The following is a 25,714-nucleotide window of genomic DNA, read 5'->3' on the forward strand; positions in this document are numbered from 1 at the left end:
TGGATTGTTTGTCATAATTTTTAAAATTGGACAATTTTGATATAAGGACATTTCTTTGTGATTCATATTTTGTACAGTGCAAGATAAAATGTTTTTCGTCTACTATTTTATTATTATGACATAATTTGCACAACCTTTCTTCTCTGTTAACTCGCAGGTACCTGCCACTTTCAATTTCAAGATTGTGTGCACTTAGCCTAAGTTTTGTCAAAGGTGCCCTAGCTATCTTTCAACATATTCAATTGATCAACATAGTGTGCACGTTTATTTGAAAAACAATAATGTGGAAAAAATTATAATTTTTATGATTCCGTAATATATGAATTCTGTTCCTGTAAAATTTGGTCATGAATTCGTTGTTTTATTTGAGCAAGCATAGGTTTAATAGGTACATGGAAAGATGTTAAATACGAGAAGCCTAGATTTTGGATACATTTCTTCATATTACTTGTCCATATGTTGTTTTCTCTTTTTTAATAAAAATGTCAAAGGCTTTTTTTAAATCAATAAATGCAGCATAAACCACTCCTATGTTTAGTCCTGTATTGTTCAATAATTGATTCCAATGAAAAAATATGATCAGCTGTTCGATTATGTTCCATAAAACCAATTTGGTTTTTATACGACCGCAAAAAATTTTTGTGGTCGTATATTGGTATGACGTTGGCGTCGTCGTCGTCCGGCGTCGTCGTCGTCCGAAGACACATTGGTTTTCGCACTCTAACTTAAGTTTAAGTGAATGGATCTCTATGAAATTTTACCATAAGGTTCAATACCACAAAAGGAAGGTTGGGATTGATTTTGGGGGTTATGTTACCAACAGTTGAGGAAAAAGGGGCCAAAAAGGGGCCAAAAATAAGCATTTTTGTAACTTCCAGACATAACTTGTGTGTTAGTGTATGGATCTCTCTGACATTGTACCACAAGGTTCCATATCACAAAGGGAATGCTCAGATTGATTTTGGGGGTAAAATTTTTGCCTCAAAATTTTAGGAATTAGGGGCTAAAAAAGGGGCAAAAAACAAGCATTTTTCTAGTTTCATGACAATAACTTGTGTGTAAGTGTATGGATCTTTCTGAAATTGTACTACAAGGTTCCATATCACAAAGAGAAAGCTGGAATTGAGTTTGGGGGTAATTGCCAAAATGTTTAGGAATAAGGGGCCAAAAAGGGGCCAAAAATAAGCTTTTTTCTAGTTTCCAGACAATAACTTGTGTTCAAGTGTATGGATCTCTCTGAAATTGTACTGGAAGGTTCCATATCACAAAGGGAATGTTTGGATTGATTTTGGGGGTCAATGCCTTAAAATTTTAGGAATTAGGGGCCAAAAAATGGTGGCAAAAAACAAGCATTTTTCTAGTTTCATGACAATAACTTGTGTGTAAGTCTATGGATCTTTCTGAAATTGTACTACAAGGTTCCATATCACAAAGGGAAAGCTGGAATTGAGTTTGGGGGTAATTGCCCAAATGTTTAAGAATAAGGGGCCAAAAGGGGGCCAAAAATAAGCATTTTTCTAGTTTCCAGACAATAACTTGTGTTCAAGTGTATGGATCTCTCTGAAATTATACTACAAGGTACCATACCACAAACGGAAGGCTGGGAATGATTTTGGGGGTAATTGCCTCAAAATTTTAGAAATTAGGGGCCAAAAAGGGGCCAAAACAAGCATTTTTGTCGAGCCTGTGACTTTTGTCGCAGAAAGCTCGACATAGGGATAGCGATCCGGCGTCGGCGGCGGCTACGGCAGCGGCGGCGTTAGCTAACTTCTTAAAAGCTTTATATTTTAGAAGATGGAAGACCTGGATGCTTCATACTTTGTATATGGATGCCTCATGTTACGAAGTTTCCGTCAGTCACATGTCCAATGTCCTTGACCTCATTTTCATGGTTCAGTGACTACTTGAAAAAAAAGTTCAGATTTTTTGTAATGTTAAATTCTCTCTTATTATAAGTAATAGGATAACTATATTTGGTATGTGCGTACCTTGCAAGGTCCTCATGCCCGTCAGACAGTTTTCATCTGACCTCGACCTCATTTCATGGATCAGTGAACAAGGTTAAGATTTCGTGGTCAAGTCCATATCTCAGATACTATAAGCAATAGGTCTAGTATATTCGGTGTATGGAAGGACTGTAAGGTGTACATGTCCAACTGGTAGGTGTCATCTGACCTTGACCTCATTTTCATGGTTCAGTGGTTATAGTTAAGTTTTTGTGTTTTGGTCTGTTTTTCTTATACTGTATGCAATAGGTCTACTATATTTGGTGTATGGAATGATTGTAAGGTGTACATGTCTAGCTGGCAGGTGTCATCTGACCTTGACCTCATTTTCATGGTTCAGTGGTCAAAGTTAAGTTTTTGAGTTTTGGTCTTTTTTTCTAATACTGCATGCAATAGGTCAGCTATATTTGGTGTATGGAATGATTGTAAGGTGTACATGTCTAGCTGGCAGGTGTCATCTTACCTTGACCTCATTTTCATGGTTCAGTGGTCAAAGTTAAGTTTTTGAGTTTTGGTCTTTTTTTCTAATATTATATGCAATAGTTCAACTATATTTGGTGTATGGAAATATTTTATGATCTATATGTTAGTCACTCAGGTTTTATTTGACCTTGACCTCATTTTCAAGGTTCATTGCTCAGTGTTAAGTTTTTGTGTTTTCGTCTGTTTTTCTTAAACTATAAGCAATAGGTCAACTATATTTGTTGTATGGAAGAATTGTTAGCTGTACATGCCTGCCTAGCATGGTTCATCTGATCTTGACCTCATTTTCATGGTTCATTGGTCAATGTTTAGTTTACTTGGTTAATGTTAAGTTTATGTGACAGTTGTAATAAAGCTTTATATTTAGGACTATCAACATAATATCAATGATTAGTAAAGAAGGCGAGACATTTCAGCGTGTGCACTCTTGTTCTAGTTTCAGGACAATAACTTGTTTGTAAGTGTATGGTTCTTTATGAAATTGTACTACAAGGTTCCATATCACAAAGGGAAAGCTGGGTTTGAGTTTGGGGGTAATTGCCTTAAATGTTTAGAAATATGGTGCCAAAAAGGGGCCAAAAAACAAGTATTTTTCTAGTTTCCAGACAATAACTTGTGTTCAAGTGTATGGATCTCTATGAAATTGTACTGCAAGGTACCATACCACAAGGGGAAGGCTGGGAATGAGTTTGGGGGTGATGAATCATAAGGGGGTTTAAAAAATTAGGGGGGGATTTTTTTTTCCTTTTTTTTTCTTTAAAATTTTCCATTTTAAATTGGTTATTTCTGATTTATATATAAAAGCAAATAATAATGATATGGTTTGAATAGGTAAATTAAAAAAATTTAAGTTCTTAGATAACATTCATTCTGTGTCAGAAACCTATGCTGTGTCAAATATTTAATTACAATCCAAATTCAGTGCTGTATCAAGCTTGAATGTTGTGTCCATACTTGCCCCAACTGTTCAGGGTTCGACCTCTGCGGTCATATCAAGCTGCGCCCAGCGGAGCATTTTATTGCTTATCAAATTGTTGCATTGGGTAAATTTTAACAGTCTGGCATGTATAATCTTGTTAAATACTTTTCCTAGGTTTGAACTGATAGAAATCCCTCGGTAATTTCTAGGGTCAGCCTTACTAACCTTTTTGTGATACAAAAATACAAGTCACAAAAGATTTAAAGTGATTTTGGTGTTAGTATAATACTGTCTAGATTTCAACAGAATGTGACTTTGCATGCATATTTATATAATTCACTCAGCAAAAAGGGACACCCATTGTGCTTTTATGGAATTGTTTGAGTTTTATCTGATTGTTCCAGATTAGGGAGCCTTCAACTTGCACTGTCATGCAATGTTTGAGTGTTTGCTTCATTTTTGAGTCCTCACTCATGCACCTATTTAAGATGAAAAACAGCAAAGAAGGTGCAAATCATTTGGGTTTTTTTTTGTCTCCTGTGCAATGCATTATGACCCTTAGAAATATTGATAATTTGGAAAATTGCATTGTTAGCGCTCTCATGTGTACAATTCTTTGCCAGATTTATATAAAACTTATATCATAGGGTTATACTTATGTTGTAGGTTTATATCAAATATGTCTGAGACAAGGTCGAAAATCAGTGCCGATTGATAATTTCTATTAGAGTTATGGCTTTTAGAAATATAAATAATATGGGAAATTGCATTGTTAGCCCTCCCCTGTGCACAATTCCTGCCAAATTTTTATGAAACTTATATTGTAGGTTAATATCAGCGATGTCTTGGATGAGTTCAAAAATAAGTGCCGATCACATTATTTTTAAAAGAGTTATGCTCCTTGGAAGTATTGATTATATGGAAATTTGTATTGTATAAAGCGCTCTCACTTGTCCAAATTTGCCAGGTTTTTAACAAATTCATATCAAAGGTTAATTATAAATAAGTGTAGTTGAATCAAACATTTTTGCCTAAATGGTTACTCAGATAATCTTTAGACCTGTTAACCATTAGTTAAGTTGATGTGTTGAGGCCTTATCTATAGTACTGTTTAAAGTACCATTTTTATGATACATTTCAAGACTTCGTTGATTTGCATTTCAGCATTTTTGAGTGGGCATTCACGTATGACAAAGCCTTGGACAATGGAGGTGGCATATATTTAGATGTAGCTCACCTTGCCTGTTGTTCGTCGTCTGTTAACTTTTACAAAAATCTTCTCCTCTGAAACTACTCTGTCATATTTTACAAAACTTAGTCACAATCATCATTGGGGTATTTAGTTTTAAAAAATGTGTCCGATGACCCCGCCTGCCAACCAAGATGTCCGCCATGGCTAAAAATAGAATATAGGGGTAAATACAGTTTTTGGCTTATATCTCTGAAACTAAAGCATTTAGAGTAAATCTAACAGGGATAAAAATATTCATCAGGTTTAGATCTATGTGCCCTGAAATTTTCAGACAAATCATGCCGACAACACGTTGGGTTGCTGCCCCTGAATTGGTAATTTTAAGGAAATTTTGCAGTTTTTGGTTACTATCTTGAATATTATTACAGATAGAGATAAACTGTAAACAGCAATAATATTCAGCATAGTAAGATCTACAAATAAATCAACATGAACAAAATTGTCAATTGACCCATTAAGGAGTAATTGCCCTTTATAGTCAATTTTTAACAATTTTTCATAAATTTTTGTAATCTTTTACAAAAATCTTCTCCTCTGAAACTACTGAGACAAATTTAACCAAACTTGGTCACAATCATCATTAGGGTATTTAGTTTGAAAAATTTGTCCGATGACCCCACCTGCCAACCAAAATGACCGAGATGGCTAATGGTGAGCAATACAGGCTCCTTGGAGCCTCTAGTTTTCCTGTACTATATGCAATAGATCAACTATATTTGGTGTATGGAAATATTTAACAATGTACATGTATGTCAGTCTTGCAGGTTTTATTGGACCTTGACCTCATTTCTCAGTGTTAAGGTTTTGTCAAGCCTGCGACTTTTGTTGAGAAAGCTCGACATAGGGATAGTGATTTTGTGGCGGCGGTGTTAGCTTACTTCTTAAAAGCTTTATATTTTCAAAGGTAGAAGACCTGGATGCTTCATACTTTGTATATAGTTGTCTTATGTTATGAAGTTTCCGTCTGTCATGTCTGTCCATTGTCCTTGACCTCATTTTCATGGTTCAGTGACTACTTGAAAAAAAGTAAAGATTTTTTGTAATGTTAATTTCTCTTTTATTATGAGTAATAGGATAACTATATTTAATATGTGCGTACCTTGCAAGGTCCTCATGCCCGTCAGACAGTTTTCATCTGACCTCGACCTCATTTCATGGATCAGTGAACACGGTTAAGTTTTCGTGGTCAAGTTCATATATCAGATACTTTTAGCAATAGGTCTTCTATATTTGGTGTATGGAATGATTGTAAGGTGTACATGTCTAACTGGCAGGTGTCATCTGACCTTGACCTGATTTTCATGTTTCAGTGGTTAAAGTTCAGTTTTTTTGTTTTGGTCTTTTTCTAATACTATATGCAATAGGTCAACTATATTTGGTGTATGGAAATATTTTACAATGTACATGTCAGTCTGGCCGGTTTTATTTGACCTTGACCTCATTTTCACCGTTCATTGGTCAGTGTTTGAATAGTTTTTGTCGAGCCTGCGACTTTTGTCGCAGAAAGCTCGACATAGGGATAGTGATCCGGCTGCAGCGGCAGCAGCTACAGCGGTGGCAGTGGCGTTAGCTAACTTCTTAAAAGCTTTATATTTTAGAAGCTAGAAGACCTGGATGCTTCATACTTTGTATATAGATGCCTTATGTTACGAAGTTTCCGTCTGTCATATGTCCATTGTCCTTGACCTCATTTTCATGGTTCAGTAAAATTGAGAATGGAAACTACTTGAAAAAAAAGTCAACATGTTTTGTTATGTTAATTTCTTTCTTATTATGAGTAATAGGATAACTATATTTAGTATGTCTACCTTGCAAGGTCCTCATGCCCGTCAGACAATTTTGATTTGACCTCGACCTCATTTCATGGATCAGTGAAAAAGGTTAAGTTTTCGTGGTCAAGTCCATGGTATATGAAATGATTGTAAGGTGTACATGTCCAACTGGTAGGTGTCATCTGACCTTGACCTCATTTTCATGGTTCAGTGGTCAAAGTTAAGTTTTTGAGTTTTGGTCTTTTTTTCTTATACTATATGCAATAGGTCAACTATAAATGGTGTATAGAAATATTTTATGATGTACATGTCAGTCTCACAGGTTTTATTTGACCTTGACCTCATTTTCATGGTTCATTTCTCAGTGTTCAGTTTTTTGTGTTTTGGTCTGTTTTTCTTCAACTATAAGCAATAGATCAACTATATTTGATGTATGGAAGGATTGAAGGTGTATATGTCTGTCTGGCAGGTATCATCTGACCTTGACCTCATTTTCATGGTTCATTGGTCAATGTTAAGTTTTCATGGTTAAGTTTGTTTCTTAAATACTATAAGCAATAGGTTAGCTATATTTAATGCCTAAATTGATTGTAAGGTGTACATGCATGTCTGTCTGGCATGGTTCATTTGACCTTGACCTCATTTTCATGGTTCATTTCTCAGTGTTAAGTTTTTGTGTTTTGGTCTGTTTTTCTTCAACTAAAAGCAATAGATCAACTATATTTGATGTATGGAAGGATAATGTAAGGTGTATATGTTTGTCTTTCAGGTATCATCTGACCTTGACCTTATTTTCATGGTTCATTGGTCAATGTTAAGTTTTCATGGTTAAGTTTGTTTCTTAGATACAATAAGCAATAGGTCAACTATGTTTGGTTTATTGAATGATTGTAAGGTGTACATGTATTTCTCGTTTGGTTTATCTGACCTTGACCTCATTTTACTTGGATCATGTTAAGTTTATGTGTTACTTGTAGTAAAGCTTTGTATTTAGGACTATCAACATAAAATCAATGGTTAGTAAAGAAGGCGAGACATTTCAGCATGTGCACTCTTGTTGTGTTTTGGTCTGTTTTCTTAAACTATAACCAATAGGTCAACTATATTTGTTGTATGGAAAGATTGTTAGGTGTATATGTCTCTCTGGCAGGTATCATCTGACCTTGACCTCATTTTCATGGGTCATTGGTCAATGTTAAGTTTGTTATGCCCACGCCGTAGCGGAGGGGGCATTAAGTTTTACCATTGTCTGTCTGTACGTATGTCTGTACGTCCATCCGTCCGTACCTCCCAAAATTGGTTTCCGTTCTCTAACTTTAGTTTGCCTCAACCAAATGTTATGAAACTTATACACAATGCTTATTACCACATAACACAGATCAAGTTTAAATTTTGGTGGCGTCACTTAAACCGTTCTAGAGTTATGCCCCTTTACAAATGGAAACGTTCTCTAACTTTAGTTTGACTCAACCAAATATTATGAAACTTATACACAATGCTTATTACCACAAAACACAGATGAAGTTTGAATTTTGGTGGCATCACTTTTACCGTTCTAGAGTTCCCTTTACAAATGGAAAAATTGCTTTTCTCATCACTTGGCGTTTGTCGTTTGCGTCCATCTTCGTCGTCGTCTGTCGTCGTTAGCTTTTTACAAAAATCTTCTGCTCTGAAACCACTGGGCCACCAAATTTGGCCAAAATCATCATTAGGGTATCTAGTTTAAAAAATGTGTCCGATGACCCTGCCAACCAGCAAAGATGGCAGCCATGGCTAGAAATAGAACATAGGGGTAAAATGTAGATTTTGGCTTTTATCTCTGAAAACAAAGCATTTAGAGTAAATCTGACACATGGTAAAACTGATTATCACATGAAGATCTATCTGTCCTGAAATTTTCAGACAAATCTGACAACCTGTTGTTGGGTTGCTGCCCCTAAATTGGTAATTTAAGGAAATTTTGCAGTTTTTGGTTATCTTGAATATTATAGATAGAGATAAACTGTAAACAGCAATAATGTCCAGCAAAGTAAGATCTACAAATAAGTCGTAATGACAAAAATTGTCAGTTGACCTCTTTAGGAGTTATTGCCCTTTATAGTCAATTTGTTGTAAATTTTTGTAATCTTTTACAAAAATCTTCTCTGAAACTACTGAGACAAAGTTAACCATACTTGGCCTTAATCATTATTAGGGTATCTAGTTTGAAAAATTTGTCCGAATACCCCACCTTCCAACCATCATGGCTAACTTGGTTAAAAATAAAATAAAGGGGTAAAATGCAGTTTTTGGTTTACATCTCTGAAACTAAAGCATTTAGAGCAAATCTGACAGGTGGCAAAAATGTTCATCAGATTGAGATTTATCTGCCCTGAAATTTTCAGGCGAATCCTACAACCTGTTGTTGGGTTGCTGCCCCTGAGTTAGTAATTTTACAGAAATTTTGCAGTTTTTAGCTCACCTGGCCCAAAGGGCCAAGTGAGCTTTTCTCATCACTTGGCGTCCGGCGTCTGGCGTCCATAGTCCGTTAACTTTTACAAAAATCTTAATTCTCCTCTGAAACTACTGAGACAAATTTAACCAAACTTGGCCACAATCATCATTGGGGTATCTAGTTTAAAAATGTGTCCGGGGACCCAGCCAACCAACCATGATGGCCACCATGGCTAAATATAGAACATAGGGGTAAAATGTAGATTTTGGCTTATATCTCTGAAACCAAAGCATTTAGAGCAAATCTGACATGGGGTAATATTGTTTATCAGGTCAAGATCCATATGCCCTGAAATTTTGAGATGAATGGGACAACTTGTTATTGGGTTGCTGCCCCTGAATAGGTAATTTTAATGAAATTTTTGCAGTTTTTATACGACCGCAAAAAAATTTTTGTGGTCGTATATTGGTATGACGTTGGCGTCGTCGTCGTCGTCGTCGTACGAAGACACATTAGTTTTCGCACTCTAACTTTAGTTTAAGTTAATGGATCTCAATGAAATTTTACCATAAGGTTCAATACCACAAAAGGAAGGTGGGGATTGATTTTGGGGGTTATGGTACCAACAGTTAAGGAATTAGGGGCCAAAAAGGGGCCAAAAGTAAGCATTTTTCTAGTTTCATGACAATAACTTGGTGTGTAAGTCTATGGATCTCTCTGACATTGTATCACAAGGTTCCATATCACAAAGGGAATGCTGGGATTGATTTTGGAGGTAATTGCCTCCAAATTTTAGGAATTAAGGGCCAAAAAGGGGCAAAAAACAAGCATTTTTCTATTTTCATGACAATAACTTGTGTGTAAGTGTATGGATCTTTATGAAATTGTACTACAAGGTTCCATATCACAAAGGGAAAGCTGGAATTGAGTTTGGGGATAATTGCCCAAAAAGCTTAGGAAAAAGGGACCAACAAGGGGCAAAAAATAAGCATTTTTCTAGTTTCCAGACAATAACTTGTGTTCAAGTGTATGGATCTCTCTGAAATTATACTGCAAGGTACCATACCACAAAGGGAAGGCTGGGATTGATTTTGGGGGTAATTCCCTCAAAATTTTAGTAATTAGGGGCCATAAAAGGGCAAAAAAACAAGCATTTTTCTAGTTGCAGGACAATAACTTGTATGTAAGTGTATGGATCTTTATGAAAGTGTACTGCAAGGTTCCATATCACAAAGGGAAAGCTGGGTTTGAGTTTGAGGGTAATTGCCCTAAACGTTTAGGAATTTGGGGCCAAAAAGGGGCCAAAAAACAAGCATTTTTCTAGTTTCCAGACAATAACTTGTGTTCAAGTGTATTGATCTCTCTGAAATTGTACTGCAAGGTACCATACCACAAAGGGAAGGCTGGGATTGAGTTTGGGGGTGATGAATCATAAGGGGGTTCAAAAAATTTGGGCGGGGGGGGATTTTTTTTTCCTTTTTATTTTTCTTTAAAATTTTCCATTTTAAATTGGTTTTTTCTGATTTATATATAAAAACAAATAATACTGATATGGTTTGAATAGGTAAATTAAAATATTTTAAGTTCTTAGACCACTTTCATTCTGTGCCAGAAACCTATGCTGTGTCAAATATTTAATTACAATCCAAATTCAGTGCTGTATCAAGCTTGAATGTTGTGTCCATACTTGCCCCAACTGTTCAGGGTTGGACCTCTGCGGTCGTATCAAGCTGCGCCCCAGCGGAGCATTTTATTGGTTATTATCTTGAATATTATTATAGATAGAGATAAACTGTAAACAGCAATAATGTCCAGCAAAGTAAGATCTACAAATAAGTTGTCATGACCAAAATTGTCAGTTGACCCCTTTAGGAGTTATTGCCCTTTATAGTCAATTTTTCGTAAATTTTTGTTGTCTTTTACAAAAATCTTCTTCTCTGAAACTACTGAGACAAATTTAACCATACTTGGCCATAATCATTATTAGGGTATCTAGTTTGAAAAATTTGTCCGATGACCCCACCTGCCAACCATCATGGCTGACTTGGTTAAAAATAGAACATAGGGGTAAAATGCAGTTTTTGGTTTATATCTCTGAAACTAAAGCATTTAGAGCAAATCTTACAGGTGACAAAAATGTTCATCAGATTGAGATTTATCTGCCTTCAAATTTTCAGACGAATCCGACAAACCGTTGTTGGGTTGCTGCCCTGAGTAAGTAATTTTACAGAAATTTTGCAGTTTTTTGTTATCTTAGGTATCATTATAATATCTAATATCTAATACTATTAATTATGATTTTAACCTTATTTTACATGATTTCCAAAGCATCAGTAAATACAGGCGAGCAACACAGGCTCTTGAGAGCCTCTAGTTTCAGTCAAATTTGTCAACTGTCTACCTAATATTATACAATAATAAAATGAGTACTTGTGGCATGATTGCCAATGAGATAACTTTGTACCAGAGACCAAAGGGCAGGTGGATGAGTACTGAAAATTGTCTCTTGTCCTCGACATCAGGAATACTGATATAAGCATTTTTTATCGTAAAATACTTACTTACAGATTGTGGTTTGAAAGTATATTTCTTTCCTAGTAGAAATTTATATCCATTTCTAGTACATTTCTAACAAACTTTTGGTACATTGTAAGTCTCCGTTCACTTTATTTTTAATGTTTTGCAGCTAAAAGTATTATTTCAAATTGGACAGTGTTCAGCAGCAAGTATTACAATGTGATTTGGATGAGATTAAAAGATATATATCTTGAGGCACATACTGACCCATAGAATAAAGAGAAGAAGGAAAGACAGTGAAAAACAGGAAATATTTGAAAGGGTAAACATTTATTTTTCAAAAAAAAAAAACTGATTATGGTCTTCTTAAATTTCATTACTGTGATAAAGATTTATGTTAATTTCCATCAGGAAATTGGTATACCTTATTTCATATTAATTGGTACAAAATATGCTTTACAACCAAATATAGTGTATAAAAATAAAGAAATATTGTGTTTTAAGTAAACAATATAAAAAAATATCCTGTTCTGCAATTGAGTTAAAAGAACCATTTCATTGAAGGAACTGGGATGTATAAGTAATCTCCCACACATTGCGCTTACTAAGATTTGATTTCATTCAAATTTGTCAACTGTCTACCTAATATTTTACAATAATAAAATGGGTACATGTGGCATGATTGCCAATGAGATAACTTTGTACCAGAGACCAAAGGCAAGTGGATGAGTACTGAAAATTGTCTCTTGTCCTCTACATCAGGAATACTTATATAGGCATTTTTATACGACCGCAAAAAAATTTTGTGGTCGTATATTGGTATGACGTCGTCGTCCGGCGTCGTCCGAAGACACATTGGTTTTCGCACTCTAACTTTAGTTTAAGTGAATGGATCTCTATGAAATTTTACCACAAGGTTCAATACCACTAAAGGAAGGTTGGGATTGATTTTGGGGGTTATTGTACCAACAGTAAAGGAATTAGGGGCCAAAAAGGGGCCAAAAATAAGCATTTTTGTAACTTCCAGACATAACTTGTGTGTTAGTGTATAGATCTCTCTGACATTGTACCACAAGGTTCCTTATCACAAAAGGAATGCTGGGATTGATTTTGGGGGTAATTGCCTCAAAATTTTAGGAATTAGGGGCCAAAAAAGGGGCAAAAAAACAAGCATTTTTCTAGTTTCATGACAATAACTTGTGTGTAAGTGTATGGATCTTTCTGAAATTGTACTACAAGGTTCCATATCACAAAGGGAAAGCTGGAATTGTGTTTGGGGGTAATTGCCGAAACGTTAAGGAATTTGGGGCCAAAAAGGGGCCAAAAATAAGCATTTTTCTAGTTTCCAGACAATAACTTGTGTTCAAGTGTATGTATCTCTCTGAAATTGTACTGCAAGGTACCATACCACAAAGGGAAGGCTGGGATTGATGATGGGGGTAATTGCCTCAATATTTTATGAATTAGGGGCCAAAAAGGGGCAAAAAACAAGCATTTTTCTAGTTACAGGACAATAACTTGTGTGTAAGTGTATGGATCTTTCTGAAATTGTACTACAAGGTTCCATATCACAAAGGGAAAGCTGGGTTTGAGTTTGGGGGTAATTGCCCTAAACGTTTAGGAATTTTGGGCCAAAAAGGGGCCAAAAAACACATTTGTCTAGTTTCCAGACAATAACTTGTGTTCAAGTGTATGGATCCCTTTGAAATTGTTCTGCAAGGTACCATACCACAAAGGGAAGGCTTGGATGAATCATAAGGGGGTTCAAAAAATTTGGGGGGGGATTTTTTTTTTCATTTTTTTCTTTTTTTCCTTTTTTTTTTCTTTTAAAATTTTCCATTTTAAGTTGGTTATTTCTGATTTATATTTAAAAGCAAATAATAATGATATGGTAGGAGATACACACCAAACAGGATGTGTAAATTATTATATAATAAGTATTGTGCAATAGCAAGAAATTTTCAATTGCACAGTATTGCACAATAGCAAGAAATCTTCAATTGCACAGTATTGCGCAATAGCAAGAAATCTTCAATTGCACAATATTGCGCAATAGCAAGAAATATCCAATAGCACAATATTGCGCAATAGCAAGAAATTGTCAATTGTACAGTATTGCGCAATAGCAAGAAATATTTAATTGCACAGTATTGTGCAAAAGAAGATACTTCGTATAAATTGCTTATTTCTTGACCAATTTCAATGGGGTTTTATTCTTGAATTCTTGGGGTTCTTTAATATGCTGAATCTAACCGTGTATTTAGTTTGTGGATTTTGGGCCCCGTTTTTAAATTGGTCCACATTGAGTTCCAAAGGGTCTAAAATTAAACTTTGTTTGATTTCGTCAAAAAATTGAATTATTGGGGTTCTTTGATATGCCGAATCTAACCGTGTATTTAGATTCTTAATTTTTGGTTCCGTTTTCAAATTGGTCTACATTAAGGTCCAAAGGGTCCAAAATTAAACTTAGTTTGATTTTAACAAAAATTGAATTCTTAGGGTTCTTTGATATGCTGAATCTAAACATGTATTTAGATTTTTTATTATGGGCCCAGTTTTCAAGTTGGTCCAAATGGGGGTCTAAAATTAAACTTTGTTTGATTTCAACAAAAATTGAATATATGGGGTTCTTTGATATGCTGAATCTAACCATGTATTTAGATTTTTGATTTTTGGGCCCCGTTATCAACTTTGTCCACATTGAGGTCAAAAGGGTCCAAAATTAAACTTTGTTTGATTTCATCAAAAATTGAATTCTTGGGGTTCTTTGATATGCTGAATCTAACCATGTATTTAGATTTTGGATATTGGACCATAATAGGTGAATGTCCAATTTAAAATTTTCAAGTTCTTAGACCACATTCATTCTGTATCAGAAACCTATGCTGTGTCAAATATTTAATCACAATCCAAATGCAAAGCTGTATCAAGCTTGAATGTTGTGTCCATACTTGCCCCAACTGCTCAGGGTTCGACCTCTGCGGTCGTATCAAGCTGCACCCTGCGGAGCATTTTATTTATCGTAAAATACTTACTTACGGATTGTGGTTTGAAAGTATATTTCTTTCCTAGTAGAAATTTATATACATTTCTAGTACCTTTCCAACAAACGTTTGATAAGTCTCCATTCACTTTATTTTTAATGTGTTGCAGCCAGAGTTATTTTTTCAAATTGGACAGTGTTCAGCCACAAGTATTACAATATGATTTGGATGGAACAAAAGCAATGCAAATATCATGATGCACATACTGACCCATAGAATAAAGAGAAAGAAAGACAGTGAAAAACAGGAAATATTTGAAAGGGTAAACATTTATTTTTTTAATCTAATAGACTGATTATGACCTTATTAGATTTCATTACTGTGATAAAGATTTATGTTAATTTCCATCAGGAAATTGGTATACCTTATTTCATATAAATAGGTACAAAATTTGCTGTACAACCAAATATAGTGTATAAAATTTCAGAAAAATTGCATTTTAAGTAAACAATGTAAAAAAATATCATGTTCTGCAATTGAGTAAAATTTTAAGATTCATTTCATATAAGGAACTGGGATGTATAAGGAATCTCCCACACATTGCACTTACTAAGATTTTATTTCATTCAAATTTGTCAACTGTCTACCTAATATTTTACAATAATAAAATGAGTACTTGTGGCATGATTGCCAATGAGATAACTTTGTACCAGAGACTAAAGGGCAAGTGGATGAGTACTGAAAATTGTCTCTTGTCCTCTACATCAGGAATACTTATATAGGCATTTTTTATCGTTAGATACTTACTTACGGATTGTGGTTTAAAGTATATTTCTTTCCTAGTAGAAATTTATATCCATTTCTAGTACCTTTCTAACAAACTTTTGATAAGTCTTCATTCACTTTATTTTTAATGTGTTGCAGCTAGAGTTATTATTTCAAATTGGACAGTGTTCAGCCGCAAGTATTACAATGTGATTTGGATGAGATCAAAAGCAATGCAAATATCATGATGCACATACTGACCCATAGAATAAAGAGAAAGAAAGATAGTGAAAAACAGGAAATATTTGAAAGGGTAAACATTTATTTTTTTAATCTAATAGACTGATTATGACCTAATTAGATTTCATTACTGTGATACAGATTTATGTTAATTTTATCATCAGGAAATTGGTATACCTTATTTCATATTAATTGGTACAAAAATATGCTTTCATTACTGTGATAAAGATTTATGTTAATTTTATCATCAGGAAATTGGTATACCTTATTTCATATTAATTGGTACAAAAATATGCTGTACAACCAAATATAGTGTATAAAATTTCACAAAAATTGTGTTTAAGTAAACAATGTAAAAAATATCCTGTTCTGCAATTGAGTAAAGAGTCATTTCATATAAGGAACTGGGATGTATAAGTACTCTCCCACACATTGTGCTTACTAAAATTTAATTTCATTCAAATTTTTCAACTGTCTACCAAATATTTTACAATAATAAAATGAGTACTTGTTGCATGATTGCCAATGAGATAACTTTGTAGCAGAGACCAAAGGGCAAGTGGATGAGTACTGAAAATTGTCTCTTGTCCTCGACATCAGGAATACTGATATAAGCATTTTTTATCATAAAATTCTTACTTACAGATTGTGGTTTGAATGTATATTTCTTTCCTATTAAAAATTTATATCAATTTCTAGTACCTTTCTAACAAATTTTTGATATGTCTCCATTCATTTTATTTTTATACGACCGCAAAAATTAAAAATTTTTTGGTCGTATATTGGTATGACGTTGGCGTTGTCGTCGTCCGAAGACACATTGGTTTTCGCAATCTAACTTTAGTTTAAGTGAATGGATCTCCATGAAATTTTACCATAAGGTTCAATACCACAAAAGGAAGATTGGGATTGATTTTGGGGGTTATGGTACCAACAATTAAGGAATTAAGGGCCAAAAAGGGGCCAAAAATAAGCATTTTTGTAACTTCCAGACATAACTTGTGTGTTAGTGTATGGATCTCTCTGACATTGTACCACAAGGTTCCATATCACAAACGGAATGCTGGGATTGATTTTGGTGGTAATTGTCGCAAAATTTTAGGAATTAGGGGCCAAAAAAGGGGCAAAAAACAAGCATTTTTCTAGTTTCATGATAATAACTTGTGTGTAAGTATATGGATTTTTTTCTGAAATTGTACTACAAGGTTCCATATCACAAAGGGAAAGCTGGAATTGAGTTTGGGGGTAAATGCCCAAAACGTTTAGGAATAAGGGGCCAAAAAGGGGCCAAAAATAGCATTTTTCTAGTTTCCAGACAATAACTTGTGTTCAAGTGTATGGATCTCTCTGAAATTGTACTGCAAGGTACCATACCACAAAGGGAATGCTGGGATTGATTTTGGGGGTAATTGCCTCAAAATTTTAGGAATTAGGGGCCAAAAAGGGGCAAAAAACAAGCATTTTTCTAGTTTCAGGACAATAACTTGTGTGTAGGTGTATGGATCTTTATGAAATTGTACTACAAGGTTCCATATCACAAAAGGAAAGCTGGGTTTGAGTTTGGGGGTAATTGCCCTTAACGTTTAGGAATTTGGGGCCAAAAAGGGGCCTAAAAACAAGCATTTTTCTAGTTTCCAGACAGTAACTTGTGTTCAAGTGTATGGATCTCTCTGAAATTGTACTGCAAGGTACCATATATACCACAAAGGGAAGGCTGGGATTGAGTTTGGGGGTAATTGCCTCAAAATTTTAGGAATTAGGGGCCAAAAAGGGGCAAAAAACAAGCATTTTTCTAGTTTCAGGACAATAAGTTGTGTGTAAGTGTATGGATCTTTATGAAATTGTACTACAAGGTTCCATATCACAAAAGGAAAGCTGGGTTTGAGTTTGGGGGTAATTGCTCTAAACGTTTAGGAATTTGGGGCCAAAAAGGGCCTAAAAACAAACATTTTTCTAGTTTCCAGACAATAACTTGTGTTCAAGTGTATGGATCTCTCTGAAATTGTACTGCAAGGTACCATACCACAAAGGGAAGGCTGGGATTGAGTTTGGGGGTGATGAATCATAAGGGGGTTCAAAAAATTTAGTGGAGGGATTTTTTTTTTCTTTAAAATTTTCCATTTTAAATTGGTTATTTCTGATTTATATATAAAAGCAAATAATAATGATATGGTTTGAATAGGTAAATTAAAAATTTTTAAGTTCTTAGACCACATTCATTCTGTGTCAGAAACCTATGCTGTGTCAAATATTTAATCACAATCCAAATTCAGTGCTGTATCAAGCTTGAATGTTGTGTCCATACTTGCCCCAACTGTTCAGGGTTCGACCTCTGTGGTCGTATCAAGCTGCGCCCCAGCGGAGCATTTTATTAATGTTTTGCAGCTAGAGTTATTATTTCAAATTGTGAAAAAGGCAGATATTCAGTGTGAATTTTTGCCAAGAAAGACCAACAGGTTTGTAGGTTATTATGAATAGAATTGAGAATGGAAATTGGGAAATGGTCAAAGAGCAGAAAACAGTGCAAGGCCACCAATGGGTCTTCAACACGGCGATAAAATTCTGCACTTGGAGGTGGGCTTCAACTGGCCCCTAGACAAAAATGTGTACCAGTTCGTGAAAATTGATGTCACACTTAACTATAAAACATTAAAATGAATTAAAATTAAAAACCGTACAAGACTAACAAAGTCCGGAGGCTCCTGACTTGGGACAGGCGCAAAATTACACTGGTTTGAAACATGTTTAGTGAGATCTTAACCCTCCTCCTATACCTCTAGCCAATGTAGAATTAACAAACCCATGCCAATATGCACAGTAAAACTCAAAGAAGTCTGAGTCCGATGTCAAAATAGGTAACAAAAGAAACTAAACACTCGACTCCAATCTTAATTGACTAGGATTGTCAGTTTTCCTATCCACGGTCGGTGGTTTTCTCCGGGCACTCTGGCTTCCTCCACCAATAAAAACTGGCCGCCACGAAATAGCCCAAAAGCGGTGCTTAAAAGTGGCGTTAAAACACCAAAAATTAAAAAAAAATCAAATATATCAAATTTAGTATAATTATATTATTTGTTATACCTCACTTAGGGGTATTATGTTTTTCGGTCTGTGCATCCATTCGTTCATCCGTTCATCCTTTCGTTCATCCATCCATCTGTTTGTTCGTTCATCCGTCTGTCCCGCTTCAGGTTGAAGTTTTTGGTGAAGGTAGTTTTTGATGAAGTTGAAGTCCAATCAACTTGAAACTTAGTACATATGTTCCCTATGATATGATCTTTCTAATTTTAGTGCCAAATTAGAGTTTTTACCCCAATTTCACGGTCCACTGAACATAGAAAATGATAGTGCGGGTGGGTCATCCGTGTACTATGGACACATTCATGTTTTTCATAAAATATAGCCTTGTTTTTTTTTAATCAGTAAATATGGAACATGAACTCATTGTTGATGAAAAGATACATAAATGTAGTCATGAAGAAAAATGATTTAGTTCGCCAATGGTGAGAATTTTTCTTGGCAATCTATCAAAGGGAATGACTTTACTAACACATTTTACAATACTCTTTGTACAAGGAACATTGTAAAAGTTTTCTTGGCTTCAATGAAAGGGTATAATCAGTTACTGTTGATTCATTCAAGATCGTGGGATACCAATTTTCGTGGATTTCGTGGGTACAGGGCAACCATGAATTTCTATGTTCAACGAACTACAAATATTCTATAGGAATGATTGCAGACTTTGACAAAACCACGAAATAAAATATCAACGAAAATGCGAGTTTTCCTTAAACCACGAAAATTGGTACCCATGAAAATAAATTAATTCACAGTATGCATAAGTAACAGATAACTTCAATCAATTGCATGTAGACACTCAGGTCCAGACATGGTATTGGTCTTGTTAATGGTCTGACACCTGAGTTTTTATGTTTCATTGATCAGACAATAATTTTTGTTTAGTTAATAGCCATTTCAAACAAAATTCATTTTGATTTCATTTTAAATCAACCTTTTTCATCACATTAATTTTAGTTTTGAGAATGATTTGTATTCATTTTAGGTAAACCTTGTGCACCTGAAGGTCATGGTTATGTGATGGCAGATGGATTTATTCACGCTGAAGTGACAGCAAGTATGTTTAATGTTTCCATCATTAAATTTATTTTAGGTAAATCTTTTTCGCCTGAAGGTCCTGATTACATGATGGCAGATGGTTTAATCCAACCTGAAGAAACAGGAAGTATGTTTAATATTTCTTTGATTAAATTAACAAATTTCATACATATTCCATTTTCAAAAATTTTATTAATATTCCTTTTTTTCAAAATTTATTCACATCATGAAATTTCTGTTTTTTTTTCAGTTTGTAAATAGATATAAGAAGATGTGGTATGAGTGCCAATGAGACAACTCTCCATCCAAGTCAAAATTTATAAAAGTAAACCATGACATGTCAAAGTAAGGTCTTCAACACGGAGCCTTGGCTCACACCGAACAGCAAGCTATAAAGGGCCCCAAAAATTACTAGTGTAAAACCATTCAAACAGGAAAACCAACGGTCTAATCTATATAAAAAACGAGAAACAAGAAACACTTATGAACCACATCAACAAACGACAACTACTGAACATCAGATTCCTGACTTAGGACAGGTGCAAACAATTGCAGCGGGTTTAAACATTTTAATGGTACCAAACCTTCACCCTTATCTGAAACAATAGTGTAACATCACAACATAGAAAGACACACTATAAAGTATCAATTGAAATGGCTTAGCTCAATCAAAAGACATATTAACACCAGTGAACATACACTGTAAGTCTTTTTTGCCTAAATGTTAATTGTTTTGAGAACATCATTGAAATATAGATCTTTAAAATGATCATTTCCTGCAGACACAATCATCTTAAGTTATGATTTCTGACCACAATAATTAAAAGTAAAACATGAAACGAGTGTCCAATGATTTGACAAACTACAAAATGTTGGCAAGGTGACCACACTGACCCAAATTTTGGCTCACACCGAACAGCAAGTTATAAAGGGCCCCAAAAATTACTAGTGTAAAACCATTCAAACAGGAAAACCAACGGTCTAATCTATATAAAAAACGAGAAACAAGAAACACTTATGAACCACATCAACAAACGACAACTACTGAACATCAGATTCCTGACTTAGGACAGGTGCAAACAATTGCAGCGGGTTTAAACGTTTTAATGGTACCAAACCCTTATCTGAAACAATAGTGTAACATCACAACATAGAAAGACACACTATAAAATATCAATTGAAATGGCTTAGCTTAATCAAAAGACATATTAACACCAGTGAACATACACTGTAAGTCTTTTTTGCCTAAATGTTAATTGTTTTGAGAACATCATTGAAATATAGATCTTTAAAATGATCATTTCCTGCAGACACAATCATCTTAAGTTATGATTTCTGACCACAACAATTAAAAGTAAAACATGAAACCAGTGTCCAATGATTTGACAAACTACAACATGTTGGCAAGGTGACCACACTGACCCAAATTTCATCAATATTCCAGTTTCAAAAATTGTTTACCTCATGAAATATCCTTTTTTAGCTCACCTGGCCCGAAGGGCCAAGTGAGCTTTTCTCATCACTTGGCGTCCGTCGTCCGTCGTCGTCGTTAACTTTTTACATTTTGAACTTCTTCTAGAGAACCACTGAATGGAATGAAACCAAACATGGCATGAATGTTCCTTATGAGGTGCTGACCAAGTGTTGTTACTTTGTAGCGGATCCATCATCCAAGATGGCCGCCAGGGGGGGGACTTAGTCTAACATAGGACCCTATGGGAAATACATACAAATGTCTTCTTTTAGAGAACCAGTGAATGGAATGAAACGAAACATGGCATGAATGTGTAAGTATATGGATTTTTCTGAAATTGTACTACAAGGTTCCATATCACAAAGGGAAAGCTGGAATTGAGTTTGGGGGTAAATGCCCAAAACGTTTAGGAATAAGGGGCCAAAAAGGGGCCAAAAATAGCATTTTTCTAGTTTCCAGACAATAACTTGTGTTCAAGTGTATGGATCTCTCTCTGAAATTGTACTGCAAGGTACCATACCACAAAGGGAATGCTGGGATTGATTTTGGGGGTAATTGCCTCAAAATTTTAGGAATTAGGGGCCAAAAAGGGGCAAAAAACAAGCATTTTTCTAGTTTCAGGACAATAACTTGTGTGTAGGTGTATGGATCTTTATGAAATTGTACTACAAGGTTCCATATCACAAAAGGAAAGCTGGGTTTGAGTTTGGGGGTAATTGCCCTTAACGTTTAGGAATTTGGGGCCAAAAAGGGGCCTAAAAACAAGCATTTTTCTAGTTTCCAGACAATATCTTGTGTTCAAGTGTATGGATCTCGCTGAAATTGTACTGCAAGGTACCATATATACCACAAAGGGAAGGCTGGGATTGAGTTTGGGGGTAATTGCCTCAAAATTTTAGGAATTAGGGGCCAAAAAGGGGCAAAAAACAAGCATTTTTCTAGTTTCAGGACAATAACTTGTGTGTAAGTGTATGGATCTTTATGAAATTGTACTACAAGGTTCCATATCACAAAAGGAAAGCTGGGTTTGAGTTTGGGGGTAATTGCTCTAAACGTTTAGGAATTTGGGGCCAAAAAGGGCCTAAAAACAAACATTTTTCTAGTTTCCAGACAATAACTTGTGTTCAAGTGTATGGATCTCTCTGAAATTGTACTGCAAGGTACCATACCACAAAGGGAAGGCTGGGATTGAGTTTGGGGGTGATGAATCATAAGGGGGTTCAAAAAATTTAGTGGAGGGATTTTTTTTTTCTTTAAAATTTTCCATTTTAAATTGGTTATTTCTGATTTATATATAAAAGCAAATAATAATGATATGGTTTGAATAGGTAAATTAAAAATTTTTAAGTTCTTAGACCACATTCATTCTGTGTCAGAAACCTATGCTGTGTCAAATATTTAATCACAATCCAAATTCAGTGCTGTATCAAGCTTGAATGTTGTGTCCATACTTGCCCCAACTGTTCAGGGTTCGACCTCTGTGGTTGTATCAAGCTGCGCCCCAGCGGAGCATTTTATTAATGTTTTGCAGCTAGAGTTATTATTTCAAATTGTGAAAAAGGCAGATATTCAGTGTGAATTTTTGCCAAGAAAGACCAACAGGTTTGTAGGTTATTATGAATAGAATTGAGAATGGAAATTGGGAAATGGTCAAAGAGCAGAAAACAGTGCAAGGCCACCAATGGGTCTTCAACACGGCGATAAAATTCTGCACTTGGAGGTGGGCTTCAACTGGCCCTTAGACAAAAATGTGTACCAGTTCGTGAAAATTGATGTCACACTTAACTATAAAACATTAAAATGAATTAAAATTAAAAACCGTACAAGACTAACAAAGTCCGGAGGCTCCTGACTTGGGACAGGCGCAAAATTACACTGGTTTGAAACATGTTTAGTGAGATCTTAACCCTCCTCCTATACCTCTAGCCAATGTAGAATTAACAAACCCATGCCAATATGCACAGTAAAACTCAAAGAAGTCTGAGTCCGATGTCAAAATAGGTAACAAAAGAAACTAAACACTCGACTCCAATCTTAATTGACTAGGATTGTCAGTTTTCCTATCCACGGTCGGTGGTTTTCTCCGGGCACTCTGGCTTCCTCCACCAATAAAAACTGGCCGCCACGAAATAGCCCAAAAGCGGTGCTTAAAAGTGGCGTTAAAACACCAAAAATTAAAAAAAAATCAAATATATCAAATTTAGTATAATTATATTATTTGTTATACCTCACTTAGGGGTATTATGTTTTTCGGTCTGTGCATCCATTCGTTCATCCGTTCATCCTTTCGTTCATCCATCCGTCTGTTTGTTCGTTCATCCGTCTGTCCCGCTTCAGGTTGAAGTTTTTGGTGAAGGTAGTTTTTGATGAAGTTGAAGTCCAATCAACTTGAAACTTAGTACATATGTTCCCTATGATATGATCTTTCTAATTTTAGTGCCAAATTAGAGTTTTTACCCCAATTTCACGGTCCACTGAACATAGAAAATGATAGTGCGGGTGGGTCATCCGTGTACTATGGACACATTCATGTTTTTCATAAAATATAGCCTTGTTTTTTTTTAATCAGTAAATATGGAACATGAACTCATTGTTGATGAAAAGATACATAAATGTAGTCATGAAGAAAAATGATTTAGTTCGCCAATGGTGAGAATTTTTCTTGGCAATCTATCAAAGGGAATGACTTTACTAACACATTTTACAATACTCTTTGTACAAGGAACATTGTAAAAGTTTTCTTGGCTTCAATGAAAGGGTATAATCAGTTACTGTTGATTCATTCAAGATCGTGGGATACCAATTTTCGTGGATTTCGTGGGTACAGGGCAACCATGAATTTCTATGTTCAACGAACTACAAATATTCTATAGGAATGATTGCAGACTTTGACAAAACCACGAAATAAAATATCAACGAAAATGCGAGTTTTCCTTAAACCACGAAAATTGGTACCCATGAAAATAAATTAATTCACAGTATGCATAAGTAACAGATAACTTCAATCAATTGCATGTAGACACTCAGGTCCAGACATGGTATTGGTCTTGTTAATGGTCTGACACCTGAGTTTTTATGTTTCATTGATCAGACAATAATTTTTGTTTAGTTAATAGCCATTTCAAACAAAATTCATTTTGATTTCATTTTAAATCAACCTTTTTCATCACATTAATTTTAGTTTTGAGAATGATTTGTATTCATTTTAGGTAAACCTTGTGCACCTGAAGGTCATGGTTATGTGATGGCAGATGGATTTATTCACGCTGAAGTGACAGCAAGTATGTTTAATGTTTCCATCATTAAATTTATTTTAGGTAAATCTTTTTCGCCTGAAGGTCCTGATTACATGATGGCAGATGGTTTAATCCAACCTGAAGAAACAGGAAGTATGTTTAATATTTCTTTGATTAAATTAACAAATTTCATACATATTCCATTTTCAAAAATTTTATGAATATTCCTTTTTTTCAAAATTTATTCACATCATGAAATTTCTGTTTTTTTTTCAGTTTGTAAATAGATATAAGAAGATGTGGTATGAGTGCCAATGAGACAACTCTCCATCCAAGTCAAAATTTATAAAAGTAAACCATGACATGTCAAAGTAAGGTCTTCAACACGGAGCCTTGGCTCACACCGAACAGCAAGCTATAAAGGGCCCCAAAAATTACTAGTGTAAAACCATTCAAACAGGAAATCCAACGGTCTAATCTATATAAAAAACGAGAAACAAGAAACACTTATGAACCACATCAACAAACGACAACTACTGAACATCAGATTCCTGACTTAGGACAGGTGCAAACAATTGCAGCGGGTTTAAACATTTTAATGGTACCAAACCTTCACCCTTATCTGAAACAATAGTGTAACATCACAACATAGAAAGACACACTATAAAGTATCAATTGAAATGGCTTAGCTCAATCAAAAGACATATTAACACCAGTGAACATACACTGTAAGTCTTTTTTGCCTAAATGTTAATTGTTTTGAGAACATCATTGAAATATAGATCTTTAAAATGATCATTTCCTGCAGACACAATCATCTTAAGTTATGATTTCTGACCACAATAATTAAAAGTAAAACATGAAACGAGTGTCCAATGATTTGACAAACTACAAAATGTTGGCAAGGTGACCACACTGACCCAAATTTTGGCTCACACCGAACAGCAAGTTATAAAGGGCCCCAAAAATTACTAGTGTAAAACCATTCAAACAGGAAAACCAACGGTCTAATCTATATAAAAAACGAGAAACAAGAAACACTTATGAACCACATCAACAAACGACAACTACTGAACATCAGATTCCTGACTTAGGACAGGTGCAAACAATTGCAGCGGGTTTAAACGTTTTAATGGTACCAAACCCTTATCTGAAACAATAGTGTAACATCACAACATAGAAAGACACACTATAAAATATCAATTGAAATGGCTTAGCTTAATCAAAAGACATATTAACACCAGTGAACATACACTGTAAGTCTTTTTTGCCTAAATGTTAATTGTTTTGAGAACATCATTGAAATATAGATCTTTAAAATGATCATTTCCTGCAGACACAATCATCTTAAGTTATGATTTCTGACCACAACAATTAAAAGTAAAACATGAAACCAGTGTCCAATGATTTGACAAACTACAAAATGTTGGCAAGGTGACCACACTGACCCAAATTTCATCAATATTCCAGTTTCAAAAATTGTTTACCTCATGAAATATCCTTTTTTAGCTCACCT

General features: G+C 34.9%; 1 long non-coding RNA gene across 4 annotated transcripts; it reads left to right on the forward strand.

The window, feature by feature from the left end:
- The first annotated feature begins 611 nt into the window (after positions 1 to 611).
- LOC127736812 (uncharacterized) lies at positions 612 to 22,483 on the forward strand. Of its 4 annotated transcripts, XR_007999191.1 has the most exons (4): positions 612 to 927; positions 12,460 to 12,911; positions 16,867 to 17,225; positions 21,312 to 22,483. It is a non-coding gene; the product is annotated as an uncharacterized LOC127736812 (long non-coding RNA). The 4 variants fall into 4 exon arrangements; XR_007999190.1 differs by lacking the exons at positions 612 to 927; positions 12,460 to 12,911 and adding an exon at positions 9,573 to 9,601 and having other exon boundaries at positions 16,414 to 17,225; XR_007999189.1 differs by lacking the exon at positions 612 to 927 and having other exon boundaries at positions 12,163 to 12,911.
- The last annotated feature ends 3,231 nt before the right edge of the window (positions 22,484 to 25,714 follow it).

Source organism: Mytilus californianus, unplaced genomic scaffold, assembly GCF_021869535.1.
Source record: "Mytilus californianus isolate M0D057914Y unplaced genomic scaffold, xbMytCali1.0.p SCAF_37, whole genome shotgun sequence".
In the NCBI taxonomy this organism is placed as follows: domain Eukaryota; kingdom Metazoa; phylum Mollusca; class Bivalvia; order Mytilida; family Mytilidae; genus Mytilus; species Mytilus californianus.